This window comes from Vombatus ursinus, unplaced genomic scaffold, assembly GCF_900497805.2.
Source record: "Vombatus ursinus unplaced genomic scaffold, bare-nosed wombat genome assembly UNPS02014864.1, whole genome shotgun sequence".
Classification (NCBI taxonomy): Eukaryota; Metazoa; Chordata; class Mammalia; order Diprotodontia; family Vombatidae; genus Vombatus; species Vombatus ursinus.
In genome coordinates, this window is record NW_020954642.1 from 11,102,768 (window position 1) to 11,117,512 (window position 14,745).

A 14,745-nucleotide genomic window follows, 5' to 3' on the forward strand; every position below is an offset into this window, starting at 1 on the left:
TCTATTTTGCCCTCTGGTTCTAAAATATCAGGACAGTTTTCCTGGATAATTTCTTGAAAGATGATGTCTAGGTTATTTTTTTGATCATGGCTTTCAGATAATCCCATAATCTTTAAATTCTCTCTCCTGGATCTATTTTCCAGGTCAGTTGTTTTTCCAATGAGATATTTCACATTGTTTTCTAATTTTTCATTCTTTTGGATTTGTTTTATAGTGTCCTGATTTCTCATAAATTCACTAGCTTCCAATTGCTCTATTCTAATTTTTATGGAAGTATTTTCTTCAGTAATCTTTTGGACTTCCTTTTCCATTTGGCCAACTTTGCTTTTTAGGACATTCTTCTCCTCATTGGCTTTTTGGTCCTCTTTTGCCATTTGGGTTAGGCTATTTTTTAAGGTGTTATTTTCTTCAGTATTTTTTGGAGTCTCCTTTAGCAAGCTGTTGACTTGTTTTTCATGATTTTCTTGCAAAACTCTCAGTTTTTCCTCTACTTCTCTTACTTGCTTCTCAAAATCATTTTTGAGCTCTTCCAAGGCCTGGGACTGATTCATATTTTTCTTGGAGGCTTTGGATGTAGGAGCTTTGGCTTTGTTGTCCTCTTCTGGTTGTATGTTTTGATCTTCTTTGTCACCAAAGTAAGATAATATAGTCTGACTCTTTTTGCGCTGCTTACTCATGATCCCGACCAATTACTTGAGTTTTAGACTCTTTGTTAAGGTAAAAGTCTGCTTCCAATGTGAAGAGTGTACTGTCCCAAGCTTCGGGGTTTTGTACAACTGTTTTCAGAGGTACTTCTAGGGACCTGTAAATTTTCAGTTCTTCCAAGGTGCTATGATAAGGGATGAGCTGTTTCCTCTCCACAGCCACAACAAGCTTCACCACACCAGCATTCCTCCTAGCCCCAGGACCACCCCTCAGAACTGTGACCCAGATCCAAGCACCAGTAAAGCAAGAGATTCCTGCCTCAGCACTGGCAAAGAGATCCTTGCAATCCCCCTCTGATCAGCCACTCGATTCCCTCTCAGTCTGTGGGCCGGAAGCTCAGGAAATACTGCTGCCCCAGGTTGCGCTGGAGACTTGTGGCTCAGACCTAGCTCCTCTCTCACTGAAGTCACAGACTTTTCCCACTGACCTTCCACATTGTCTTTGGTGTTCCTGGGTTGAGAAGTCTGAAAACCACCATAGCTGCCAGAGATTCAGTCCTCTGAGGTGTGCTCCAGAGTTGCTGCAGCCTGCACCCATGCCACACTTTGCTCCTCTCCCTGCCTGGCATGATATACCTTTCCAATCAACCATCCAGGCTGTCTTAGGCTGGACATTTCTTTCACTCTGTCTTTTTGTGGGTTCTGCTGCTTTAGAATTTGCTTGGAGCCAATTTTTTAGGTATTTGGAGGGCTTTGGGAGAGAGTTTAAGACAGTCACTGCTTCCCTCTGCCATCTTGGCCCTGCCCCCCCTTTTTCCAAAATTGTTTTAATTATTGTTTTTAGTTGATTCTCTAGGGTCCTCTAACTCTAAGCATTCAATCATATCAGTTGCAAAGAGTCACACTTTTGTTTCCTCATTGCCTATTTTTATACCTTCATTTCCTTTTTCTTTTCTTATTATTATAGTTAGCATTTCTAATACAGTATTGAATAATAGTGGTAATAATGGACATTCTTGCTTTACCCCTGATCTTTTTTGGAAGGCTTCTAGGTTATCTTCTTTACAGATAAGACCTTCTCTTGGTTTTAATTAAATAATACTTATCTTAAGAAAGGCTACAATTATTCCTGCTGTTTGTCTTTTTAATAGGAATGAGTATTGTATTTTGTAAAAAAAAATTCTGTATTTATTGATCATTCATGTGATTGATCTGTTCAATTATGCTTATAGTTTTCCTAATCTTGAACCAGCCATGCATGTCTGTTATAAATCCCACCTGGTAATAGGGTATGATTTTTGTGATATACTGCTGTAATTCCTTGCTAGTATTTTGTTTAAAAGTTTTGCATCAATATTCATTGGGGTAATTAGACTGTAGTCTTTTTTTTGTAGATTAGCTTTCATTTCATAATCATAAACTTAACTCTGTTGTCTAGCCCAGACTTGTGCAAGGAGAAAAGGGAAATGAGATCCAAAGAGAATTGCAGCACAAGGATTACAGGGTATAGGGTTCAGGGGGTGCTATCTCTAGCTATAGAGGAATGGTTTTGTGGTTAAGACAAAAAACAAAACAAAGTAAACAAACAAACAAAAAAAAAACCTTATGGGAGTTGTCTACAGTCAGCAATGGTGATTTTCTTGCTGGTCTTGTCATCCTGAGAACCAAGATGCTCCATGGCTTCCACAATGTTCATGCTTTCTTTCACTTGGCCAAAGATTGCATGGTTGCTATCCAACAAATCAGTTTTAGCATTACAGATTAAAAATAAGAGCCATTTGTGTTGGGTCCAGCATTTGCCATGGACAAGATGCCAGGACCAGTATACTTCAGGCAGTTCTCATCAGCAGATTTCTTCCCATAGTTGGACTTGCACCAGTGCCATTATGACATGTTAAGTCACCCCAGAACATAAAACCAGGAATGATTCTGTGGAAGCAGGATTCCTTGTAACCAAATTCCTTCTCTCCAGTGCTCAGAACATGGAAGTTTTCTGCTATCTTTGGGACTTTGTCTGCAAAGAGCTTGAAAGTAATCCAACCTAGGGGCTTGTTATCAACAGTGTTGTCAAAGTACATGTTGGAGTTGACCATGGCCACAGACGCCTGGGCACAATAGTGGAGGAAGAGGCAGCAGGGATCTGGGGTCAGTGTCCAGCAAGACAAGGACTCCCAGTAGCAGCATCTACAAAGCCTATTGTTTTCTTTCTCTGCTTTTTTCTCTCACTGATTTAAGTATGAAAACCATTTTTATTTCACAAATTGATTTTGATAGGACTCCTTTACCTATTTTTTCAAACAGATATTGGGATTAATTGTTCCTTAAATATTTGGTAGAATTCACTTATAAAACTATCTGGTCCTGGGGATTTTTTCTTAGGGATCTCATCAAAGTCTTGTTTAATTTCTAGTTCTAAGATGAAGTGACTTAAATATCCTATTTCCTCTGTTAATCTAGGCAGTTTATATTTATGTGAGTATTCATCTATTTCACTTAGTGAGTTTTGTTGGCATGTAATTTGGCAAAATAACTCCTAATAGCTGCTTTAATTTCATCTTCATTGGTAATGCATTCACCCTTTAAATTTTTGATATTGGTAATTTGGTTTTCTTCTTTCTTTTTAGAAATTAACCAGTGGGGGACAGGTAGGTGGTACAGTGGATAGAGCAGCGACCCTGAAGTCAGCAGGATCTGAGTTCAAATCCGGCCTCAGACCAAACACTTGACACTTACTAGCTGTGTGACCCTGGGCAAGTCACTTAACCCCAATTGCCTAAAAAAAAGGGGGGCTGTTAGGTGGCACGGTGGATAGAGCACCAGCCCTGGAGTAAGGAGGACCTGAGTTAAAAAAAAATTAACCAGTGGATTTTCTATTTTTTAAATAAAACTTGCTTGTAGTTTTATTTATTAGTTCAATGGTTATTTTTTTTTTACTTTCAATTTTATTCATCTCTCCATTGGTTTTCAGGATTCCCATTTTAGAGTTTAATTAGAGTTTCTAATTTGTTCTTTTTCTGGTTCATTTAGTTGCATGTCTGATTCATTGATCTGTTCTTTCTCTCTTATATTGATATACACAATTAGAGATATAAAATTTCTTCTATGCACTGCTTTGACTACATACCATATATTTGGCTATTTTGTTGTCATTCTTTTTAATTAATTTAGTTGTTTTTTATGATTTTTGACTCATTTTTAGGAGTAGATGATTTAATTTCAATTAATTTTTAATCTATGCTTCTATAGCCCTTTATTCAATGTAATTTTTAAAAATTATACTATGGTCTGAAAGTATGCATTTAATATTTCTCTTTGTCTTCATTTGGTTGTGATGTTCTTCTTGGGCAACCCTTTTCTGTGAGCTAATTTCCTTCTTATTCTTTCTTCCCCAGTTTTCCAGTGCTCTTTCTCACACACCCACTTTTTTGAGATAATCTTAACGTATTTGACTCACTCCTGTCTACTCTATCTATGTAGTCCTTCCAACTGTCCTAATAGTTATATAGTTATTATCAGTTACATGTGTCATCTTCCCATATTGAAATGTAAAGTGTTTATCTTTATTGATTCCCTTATAATTTCTTTTTAATGTTTACCTTTCTATGCTTCTTCTCAATCTTGTATTTGAAAGTCATATTTTCTATTCATCTCTAGTCTTTTTTTAATCAGGAAAGCTTGCATGTCCTTTGTTTCCCCTGAAGGATTATACTCAATTTTGTTGGATAAATTATTTCTGGTTGTAATTCTAGCTCCTTTGCCTTTCAGTATATCATATTCCAATCCCTCTGTTCCTATAACATAATAGCTAATAAATCTTGTATGATCCTGACTGTGCTTCCATTGTATTTGGATTATTTCTTTGAATCCATTTCTCTTGACTTCAAATCCAGAATTTTTAAAGAATCATTTTAATCAGTCAATAAACATTGATTGATTACTTTCTATATATCATGCATGATGATAAGCACTGAGGAGACTAAGAAAGGCAAAAAATCATTCTGGCTCTCCAGGAACTCAGATTTTAATTGGAGAGACAATGTGAAAATATCTCTTTTCTTTTTGCAAATATCAGGAAGATATAGTTAGAGTAGGTGGTAAATAATTTCAGAGAGAAGGCATTAGTGTGGGAAGACCTGGGAAAAGCCTGTTGAATAAGGTAGGATTTGATCTATGTCTTGAAGAAAGCCAGAGAAGCTAGAGGTGCCTTCAAAAGTAATAGGGAAATATGGAGGGGGGAAGGATTTGGGGGTGGGGAATAGTGAGTTTTGTTTTGTATGTGTTGAGTTTAAGATGTCTACTAGACATCCAATTTGGGATGCCTGAAAGGCAGTTAGAGATGAGACACTAGAGGTCAGCAGAAAAATTAGGGTAGGATAGGTAGATTTGATATTCCTCAGCCCTGGGAACTGATCAGATTACCAGGTAAAGTAGTATAGAACATGAAGAGAAGAGAGTACAGGGTAAAACCTCTTGGGACACCTACCAAGGGTGTGAACTGGATGGAACAGTATTTGAGGGGTTGCTCATTAATTGGGGATGACTGAACACATAAAGATATCTGAATAATTGAATATTTGTTATTCAGTAATTTTTCAGTCATGTCAGCTCTTTGTGACCCCATTTGGGGTTTTCTTGGCAAAGATACTGGAGTGGTTTGCCATTTCCTTTTCCAGCTCATTTTACACATGAGAAACTGAGGGAAATAGGGTTAAATGACTTGCCAAGGGCAACACAGCTAGTCAGCATCTGAGGCCAGATTAGAAATTACTAGGAGTCTTCCTGACTCCAGGCCTGGCAGTCTATCCACAGTGTCACTTAGCTGCATATCGTTGGGCCTTAGAAAAATAATAGAAAGGGTATGTTCAGAGAAATCTAGGGAGAATTGTATGGAATAATGCTATGCAAAATGAGCAGATTCAGTTTGTAGATAACATTGTAGTGAAAATCAACTTTGAAAACCTGAAGTAGTCTGATCAATATAAAGAACAACTGATTCCAGAGAGCTGATGATACTTCTTAATGGAGGAACAATGGACTGAGGCCACAAATTGAGGCATGTTTTTGTTAGAATCTATTTCTCCTGATGTTTAAAATTTTTGTTTTCTTTATTTTTACCCAAATGAGGAGGGATAGGGAGAGAAAATAGACTTTTGTCAATGGAAAAATAATGAAATGAATCAGCATCTTTTTGAGGCTTATAGAGCACTTTTCTTACAGCAATCTTTTGAAGTAGGTAGTGCAGGCACTATTAAGCATGAATATCCCCATTTTACAGGTGAGGAAACTGAAGCCTGAAAAACTTTATGAGATTTTCCCATGGTCACAGAAAGTTTCAGAGTGGTTTTTGATTCCCAGTTTCCTAACATTAAATTCCACCCTTCTCATCCCCTGCAATAGACTACTTTCCCTTTCAAGTGAAACCTTAGTGTTCATCAAAACAGTAATATAGAAAGTAGTTCATTCAATAGTAACAATGTTATAAATGGAAGCTATCTTCCTGAGATGCCAGCATTAGATTATAAGAAGAAAAGGGGTGGTGGTGGAGAAATATGAAGAAATAAGAGCAAATGCTAGAAAGAAGAGAGATTATCAGATTGGGATTCCTTTTTTCTTTCTTTTACTTCTGGGGCTGTTTTAAGAAGAAGATGCCTACCCTGGGCAGAAACCATTTCCTGTTTCTCCAGGATTTAAATTCCACCCATCACAGAGAGAAGAGATTGTCTAAGGACAAGGTAGGTGGTTATGAAAGGTTGCTGATGACATTCCAAATTAAGAATGGAACATAATCATCATTTCTCTATAATTATAGAAGCTTTTAGATAATATGTTAAAGAAATTATGTGGACAGGATTATAGGACCATAGAACAAAAATTGAAAGATTTCAAAAGTTCTCTGGTCCAAACTCATCACTTTACAGATGAGGAAACTGAGGCCCAGGAAAGTTTTGTCTTATTCAAGTTTGGTATTAAACATTAGAAGCAAAATTTAAATTCAGATCCCTTGATTCCAGGAACAGTATGCTTTCATTGTTCCATAATACTTCTGGTTGGGTGGGATACTATTATTTATATCTCCCTGTAGATACACAAACACTTCATTTCTTACCAGGCTACACATCTCTGGTCTTCTTTGCCATGCACCCCAAATTTTTTCATCCTAGATCACTTTAGCTTTAGAATTTCCCATTCATAATTACCCTCTGATCCTGGTACTCCCCTTCCCTGACTGAACTGATCTTCCTAGAACCACCCTTTGAGGAGGGCTCCCAGGTCAGTCATCTATTCATTACCACTTGGTTGAACTCCTTGGTTAAATCTTTATTATGCTCCTGGTTCAGGTATCATCTCCTCTCTTTTCAGCTTCTTTTTATGCATTGTCTTCCCCAGCAGAATATAAGCACCTTGAGGGCAGGTACTTCATTTCTTGTTGTTTATATTTGTACCCAGAATGTAATGTAGGTTCCTAGCATTTAATAATGCTTATTGATTGACATGTGTTGATAAGCATTTAATAAGTGCTTGTTGATCTACATAAGAGAAACCTTAGAGTCACCTTGTGTCTCTCTCACTCACTGATTACTTCTAATACAAACAATGGCTTTGACTTAGATGCAACAGCCACAGAAATGGCCCCTATTCTGGTAATCTATTTCATCTGACTTTTAAGCCTAAATCTTTTCAGTGCAAGGCCTTCCAGCTTAAGGAATATATAATAGTATAGGCATATGAATTTCAGTTGAATTTTTCTTGAATTATGTTACTTAATTCAAACTACCTCATGAATAATAGCTTTTATTTGCATAGGTCATTGAGGTTTTCAAAGTTCCTGCCATACATCTTCATGTGATCCATATAATAAACCTAAGAGGTAAGTAGGACAAATATGACTAATTCCTTTTAAAAGATGGTCAACTTAAGACTCAGAGATGTGAAATGATTCTGTCCAAATCATTTGGTTTTTAAGCAGTAAAATCTAGCTGATTCCAGGTTTTTTAGTTCCAAGTACTGCATTCTTTTCACTCTATCCCACTATACTTCCCACATAAATAAATAGAAAATAAAAAAGTACAGCCGAAACTCTCCATGATTCTTTTCATACATTAGGTATCCAACTTGGAAATGTTTTAGAATCTGTATTTAAAATGGCCAACTCTATAAGAGACATACTAGTTGAAAAGGACATTTGAAACTGGGCTTTAAAAATTCTACTTATAGACATACATAACTGACCTTAACAATATATGTCTCTCCTGTCTTTTATTCATATAGAATTCCTTTAGCCAGGAAGCTAGATGGGGGCAGGGAAGAAAGGAATAAAGTTACTTATTCTTTTTTTTTCAGTTCCAAATTATCTCCCTTCATCCACTCACTTCCCTACCCATTGAGAAGATAAGAAATGCAATATCTACTATACAAATGAAGTCATCCAAAACATATTTCTCTAAAGGAAGAAAAAAAGAAAAAGATAAAGAAAGAAAATGAAAGAACAAATGCTTTAGTCTGTACTCTGACTAATCAATTCTCCATCTGGAGGTAGATAACATTTTTCATCATGAGTCCTTCAGAATTGAGTGAATCATTATATTGATTAGAGTTACTAAGTCTTTCACAGTTGATTGCTTAATTTTATTTATTTTTAATTTTTTTATCTTCAGTTCTGAATTCTCTCTCTTCCTCTTGCCATTCCCTTACCCATTTAAAGGCAAGAAATGATAACATATATATGCATATAATTTATATATATATATGTATATATACACATGTATATATGAAATCATGCAAAACATATTTCCACATAATCCCTGTTGATAAAGACAAAAGAAAGCAAGAATAATAAAGAAAGTGAAATAAAATATGCTTTAATCTATACTCAGGTTCATCACTCCTCTTTCTGGAGGTGGATAGCACTTTTTCATCATGAATCTTCTGAAAATGTAATAAATTATTATTTTGATCTTTGTAGCTAAGTGGTTTACAGTTAATTGTCATTACAACACTGTTGTTATGGTGTACAATGTTCTTCCAGTTCTCTCACTTCACTTTGCATCAGTTTATATGTCTTCCTAAACTTTTCATAAAACATCCACTTTGACACTGTTTATGGCACTTTTATATTCCATCACAATCCTATACCTCAACTGGTTCAGTCATTCCCCATTGGATTCCATTTTGATTGAATACTGAGTTCTTATCCCAATAGCTTTTCCCATCAATTTCCAATTCTTTGCAACCACAAAAAGAATTGCTACTATATCCTATATACACACATACAATCTATATATTTCTATCTATCTAACATTTTCTTTTTTACCTTTTATCTCTTTTGGGTACAGACATAGTAGTGTATTGCTGGGTGAAACACAGTTTTATAGCACTTTGTGACATATTTCCAAGTTGTTCTACAGAATGTTTGGACCAGTTGACAACTCTACCAACAATCCAATAATGTAACTTTTTTTTTTCACATCTTCTCCAGCATTTGCCATTTCTCTTTTCTCTAATCTTAACCAATTTGATTGGTGTGAGGTGGTATCTTAGACTTCTTTTAATTTGCATTTTTCTGTTATTTGTCATTTAGAAAATTTTTTCATTATGACTATAGGTAAGTTTGATTTTTTTCTTCTGAAAATTACCTGTTCATGTCCTTTGACCAGTTAGCAATTGGAGAAGTGCTCTTATTTTTATAAATTTGTCTCAGTCCTCTTTTTTTTTTAGGCAATTGGGGTTAAGTTACTTGCCCAGGGTCACACAGCTAGTAAGTGTCAAGTGTTTGGTCTGAGGCTAGATTTGAACTCAGGTCCTCCTGACTTCAGGGCCAGTGCTCTATCCACTGCACCACCTAGCTGCCCCATCAATCCTCTATCCATTTGAGAAATGGGAGCATTATCTGGGAAACTTGCTACGAATTTTCCGCCCAGTTTCCTGCTTTACTTCCAATTTTGGCTTCATTGGTTTTGTTTGTGCAAACCCTTTGTAATTTCATGTAATCAAAATTATCCATTCTATTTCCTACAATCTTCTCTATTGTTTGCTGTGAATTCTTCCCTTATCCACAGATCTGACAAGTATTTTTTCTATGCTTCTCTGATTTGCTTATGTTACCCTTTGTGTCTAAATCATGTACCCATTTTTTATTTTCTCTTAGTATACAGTGTGAATTGATGATCATTTCCTGGTTTCTACCAGATTACTTTCCAGTTTTCCCAACATTTTTTTTTTGAGGGACAAAGCAATTGGGGCTAAGTGACTTGCCTAGGGCCACAGAGTCAGTAAGTGTCAAGTGTCTGGTCTGAGACTGGATTTGAACTCACGTCTTCCTGACTCTAGTACCAGTGCTCTATCCACTGTGCCACCTAGCTGACCCCCCTCCCAACAGTTTTATTGAATACTGAATTCTTATCCCAATAGCTTGGACATTTGGATTTATCAAACACTATTTTATGCCTAATCTATTCCACTGATGAATTTCTTATCCAGTATTGGTTTTGATGATTACTACTTTGTGCTATAGTTTGAGATATGATATTCACAGTTGATTATCTTTACAATATTGCTGTTACTGTGTAAATTGTTCTCCTGTTTTTGCTCACTTCACTTTGCATCAGTTCACATAAGTCTTCCTAGGTGTTATCCAAACCCATGCCCCTTTATCATTTCTTATAGCACAACAGTATTCCATGACATTCATATACTGTAACTCATTCAGTCATTCCCCGATAGATAGGAGATCCCCTCAGTTTTCAATTATTTGCTACCACAAGATGAGTTGCTATAAATTGTTTTGTGTGTGTGACATACATACATGTGTGTGTGTGTGTGTGTGTATTCTTTTCCCTTTCCCTTTGATTTCTTTGAGGTAGTGGTATTGCTGAGTCAAAGAGTTGGGGAAATAAATATTTAAATATTTAGATAACACCTAAAATGTACTGGGCACTGTACTAAGTGCTTTAAAAGTATTACTTCATTTAACCCTCAGACAACTCTGCAAGGTAGATGCTGTTTTGATCCTCATTTTACATTGAGAAAAATGAGGCAGATAGATGTTAAAGAGCATCAACTTGAAGTGACTTGCCCCAGATTGCACAGCCAGTTTTCCTGGAGCTGGATTTGAACTTTGGTCTTCCTGACTCCAGGTCCAAGGCTTTCTCCAGTGTACCATCTATATGCCTCTAATATATTATCAGATATTATTCTGTTCATGTGCATCATGCTAATATATTTATTATCATAACTATTTATAAATTACTCTTCAGTCCCTTGCCTGAACTATTATATGTCCTCCTAGTTGATATCCTTGCTACCAATCTTTTTGCTCTCTAATCTAGTCTCTACCAGCAGTCAAAATAATCTTCCCAACAAGCAGGTCCAATCAGTTTTCTTTTCTTCTCTAAATCCTTCTCTCACTCATCTTTCACCATAGGATAAAACACATAATCCTTTGCCTAGAACTTAAGAGAGTCCATAATCTCTCCTTCTGTACAGCCCTTCCTCCCAGCCTTATTTTAACCCACCTTTATGAACTCTCTGTTTCCAACAAGCTTCAACACTAGGCATCCCCTAAATACAGTGTTCCATCTGTCTCATTACTCTGTATTCACAGAATTTATCCCTGAGGCCCAGAAGGCTCTCCTGCCTCTTTGCCTGTTTGAATCTGTACATTACTTCAAGGCTCAGCTCAGTTGTCAACTCTTTGAAAACCCTTACTTTACCTAGTTGATAATACTCTCTTCCTTCTCAAATAATTTTATGTTCATTTATTTGGGTGCAAGTTGTTTTACCCTACTATAATGTAAGCTCTTTGAAGGCAGGAACTGTTTTGGGGGATGTAAATCTAAAGCACTTGGTACCCTGTTTTACATATGACAAGTGTTCTTACAGATGGTTTATGCTATGATGGAATATTAATAACTGAAATCATGGATATAGACACTCACATACCCAGGAAAGAAATAATGACTTGTGCACAATTTCACAGAAAAAAGAGAAGAAAAAATGAAAACAAAGTAGCAGAAAGGTATGTAAGGGACATTCATTTAACACTATCATATGTCTAACACGTCTTGAGTTTTTACCTAGGTGTGATGGAAGGCAATTTGGGGCCACTAAGGAATAGTAAGCTGTCCTTTACAGAATGAACATTAGATAAATGGAAAGCCAAATGGAAGAAAGGAAGATGGGAGCAACAGAAAAGGATCTGAGGAATGATTAAGTTGTAAGAATGGTTATTGTTCATGGCAACTGGTCTACTAAGTGTCAAAATGAAGATTTTTAAAGTCAGTTCTAACTCTAAGTCTAGTATTTTTTAATAATTGGAACTAATAATAACTGATATTTATCTAACATTTTAAAGTTTGCAATATTCTTTCCATTAATGCATTACTTAATTTGAGTCTTACCAAAAACTTGTGAAGTAGAAGTGTGTGTGTGTGTGTGTGTGTGTGTGTGAGAGAGAAAGAGAGAGAGAGAGAGAGAGAGAGAGAGAGAGAGAGAGAGAGAGAGAGAGAGAGAGAGAGAGAGAGTGTGTGTGTGTGTGTGTGTGTGTGTGTGTGTGAGAGAGAGAGAGAGAGAGAGAGAGAGAGAGAGAGAGAGAGAGAGAGAGAGAGTGAGAGAGAGAGAAATTGTGGAAATTAAAAAAACAAAGTTTTTAAGTGTATTCTGAGCAAAGGTTGCCTTATTGGAATAAATATAATTCCTCCTACAGTGAATACTTAATAGAGGAACACACTTATTTGCATGAATAATTTCTACTGTGTTTGACAAATAGCTAGACTCATCATTTTATAGTCCAATCTGATATATCCATTTTATTCACTTGCTTCCCTAGGTACTACTTAATATGTGGGAAACACAGTTCGTGATTCATGTCAAAAAAAAAATCCTGCTTTGAATTTCCAAAGGATTGATTCATATCTTCCTCCTGTCTGACATAATGCCCTGGACAGCCTAGGGAGATAATAGTATGTTGCAACTTTATAGAACATCATAAAGAAACCATACCTCACAATCTAGCACCTGATCATTAATTCTCATTTATAGAGGAACTTCAAGCCATGTTGTTGTATGAGAAAATTAATAATAATAATAGAAGCTAGCATTTAAGGTTCACATAACATTTTGCATATATTATGTAATTTTATCATTAACCTTGGAAAGTAGATGATGACATTATTACTCTCATTTTACAGATGAGGAAACTGAGGCTGAGAAGTTAAGTGCTTTACCTATAGTCACACAGTGTTTGATGTTGAAGTTGATCCCAGGTCTTCCTAAGCCTAGGTTCATTTCTCTATCTGCATCTGACTGCCATTGTAAGGAATAGCATTTGACTTATAGAATAAGAAAAGAGATTCTTCCACATTTTTGTATGGGTGGGGTTGAAACCCTATCACTTCATGTTATCCTTGGCACATTAACTAGGTTAGAGCATATGTCAAACAATCAATCATAAGCTTTAAAATAAGTGTGAAAATACCTTGAAAGCCATTGTATGAAATAGAGGACCCTAAACAAGGATTCTACTTTAAGTGATTGAGGGATTTCATCATACCTTTTAGGACTTTTGTAAATTTAATGAGCTGGTTCAATTGGATCGTATCTAGAAGTTAAGTGAGTGATGTATTCTAACTAAAATCCCTTAGTAGTAGTAACAATCTCAGAGTGGAGGGAAGGGGAGGAATGACCTCAGCTTCAAACTTTCTTCTAAATGGAATAGGATCTTGTGAACATCAAAGAGTATAGAGGATTTGGGACTTCCAGTTAGCATCCTAGCATCATTTACTCCCTACCTTGTAACCCCTTGAAAGCATGAAGCTGCTGGCATTACCTTCATGGTGGGCTGTGGATACAGAGTGGAGATTAACCATACTTAAGGGGAATTTCTTGAGAATTACATGAATGGGAGAAACGTACTTCCAGCAACCAAGAGATGTGAGTTCTGTATTTATCTCATATATTCTCTAAATTTGAGCACATTTTCCCCTGGACCTTGTAGGCACTTGTGAGAGAGTATGCTATAGACTTTGAAAGGAGAGGAGTGTTTGGTTTCAAATGTTATTTCTGTTCCATTTTAGTAAAAACAAAAACCTTTCCTAAAGATACTTAAGGCTGATAATGTGGGAAGGGGAACACATCATTGTGGCTTGAGCTAATGGTGACTTAACCATTGCATTAGAGAATTCTGAGAATTCAAAAATACCAAATAAATAGAGAATGCCTTCCTACTAATTTGAGAATATGCAAAAACCCTTGAGGGAAATATAACCTTGTCCTGGGACTTGAGATTTATATGTGAGAATAAGAGTTAGGATAAGTAGATTTAGAATTTAAATTTTCTTCTCAGTGAAGAGTATATAGTTTACGGCCATTGGGTTAAGTATGGGGACATTGTCATGGATTATGATGGTGGTGATTTGTATTATCTTCATGTCTCCTGAATGCCTGTCCCTCATACCAAGAAGACATTACCTAATCACCTCAACCTCTCCTAATACTTTGCATCATTCAAGCCCTGGCTCAACCACCACCATCTACATAAAGCTTTTCTTGTTTTTCTTCTTTTTGATAGTCCAGAGGTCAGCAAGACAAGAGAGGTACAACAATTAGAAGATCATAGAATAGCAGATAGGGAAACAATTTTAAAACATAGAACACAGAATATTAAAGGTTTAACTGACACTTGTAATGATTTGATCCAGTCTCCTCATTTTATAGGTGAGGAAGTAGAAGCCCAGATCAGTTAAGCAATTTATTTGGGGTCACATGGTGACATAACAGAACCCAGATCTGAACCTAGGTTCTCTGACTCCTAATTTCCTATTCTTGCCACTACTCCACAACTGACTCATAGTAAGAGTAATAGACATTTTTTATCCTTTAAGGGTTCTAAAGTACTTTCATTCCAACAAACTGTTAATGAAGGTTGTAATACAGTTGTTTCAGGTGCCTACAGTGGTGGAGAAGAGAGTGGGTGAACCTAACTGAATGGAGTATATTGGCAGATGATAAGTGCAGATGCTCACATTAATGCTTTTCCAAATAAAAGTAATCAGGCATATTACTATTTTAGGCAGTGATTTTCTCTAGGAGCTATAGATATTTACAA

At 36.2% G+C, this 14,745-nt stretch overlaps 1 pseudogene; it reads right to left on the reverse strand.

The window, feature by feature from the left end:
• Positions 1 to 2,247: 2,247 nt before the first annotated feature.
• LOC114027924 lies at positions 2,248 to 2,746 on the reverse strand (annotated as a pseudogene).
• Between the last annotated feature and the right edge of the window lie 11,999 nt (positions 2,747 to 14,745).